We start from the raw sequence: 1,205 nt of genomic DNA on the forward strand, positions 1-1,205 counted from the left end.
GTCACGCCTTATAAATCTCTTCACTTTCCTCTCTTATTCCGACGTGAGATTTGCCTACGATGACATGTGTACCCCTTCTTCAAAAGCTTGCCAACATAAAAGTCTACTAGTATTGTTTGATCTGCCCTCATCGGCCCGTCCTCCATTATGGACGTCACAAAATCGGAACCTTTTATTTCATACGTCACGAGAAAATAAGAGAGTACTTCCCTAATTAGATTAAAACGATTGAAATTGTTCACTTACGAGAGTGTCTAAGTTGATTAAGTTTAAAACAATATCAGGGTTGCCTTATTTTTTCTTATGCTAAATATTGATAATGAAAAGTTGCATTAGAATTAAATAACCATAACATTAGCTAGGTTATACTTCCATATACTGTACCAAAATAAAATTTTAAACCTAGAAAAATTTACCATGAGAGACTTACTTAAGAATCTAAGGCATGCACATTATTAGTGTATAGTATAAAAATTCTTTGACATTATCAATTTGGGTTTTAGCCTATTATATTTTAACCTTGTGAGTGCATAAATATTAAATTAATTGTTTAATGGTTGATATTGCCATTACAACAAATGCACGTGGAAGCATGTGGTGGCATATCATGTGGTACGTGCTTTCACTTTTAACGAGCGATGAAATTGAAGTGACAAAGACCATGTGCTAAGAGAAACAAAACTTATCAAATTTTTGAGATGTCAACTACTCTTTTATCCCCATATTTAATTTCCTTTTAAAGTAACCATGCAAAGAACATCAAATTTTTGATAGGATATGTGGAGTTTCCTATTTTAGCATTGAGATATTCTGAGAGCAATTTAAACATGTTATATAGTTAGCTCTTAACTTCTTTGATACCGACTTTCTATTCTCCAATTTTGAGAGATTGTGTTAGTAACATTTTCGACATTATCGATCAAGTTTAGGGCTATATATTTGTAGAAAGTTAGTATATTTAAAGATAAAGTGTGATAAATATATCTGATGGATTAATTAATTAGGATAGATTAAACCTTAAATATAATTGTAATTTTCGGAGTGACTTCTGGCGAGATGTAATGTTTATAACTATTTGAAGAATTCAACAAATTAAAAACTAAACTACAGATGTCGACCTTCCGTAATAGTTTCTGCCTTTCTGGTTTATGATGAGTACGCGCATTTGTTGAAGAGTAAGAAAGGGTTTTATGTCTTGGGTTGGG

Source organism: Nicotiana attenuata, chromosome 1 (genome assembly GCF_001879085.1).
Source record: "Nicotiana attenuata strain UT chromosome 1, NIATTr2, whole genome shotgun sequence".
Classification (NCBI taxonomy): Eukaryota; Viridiplantae; Streptophyta; class Magnoliopsida; order Solanales; family Solanaceae; genus Nicotiana; species Nicotiana attenuata.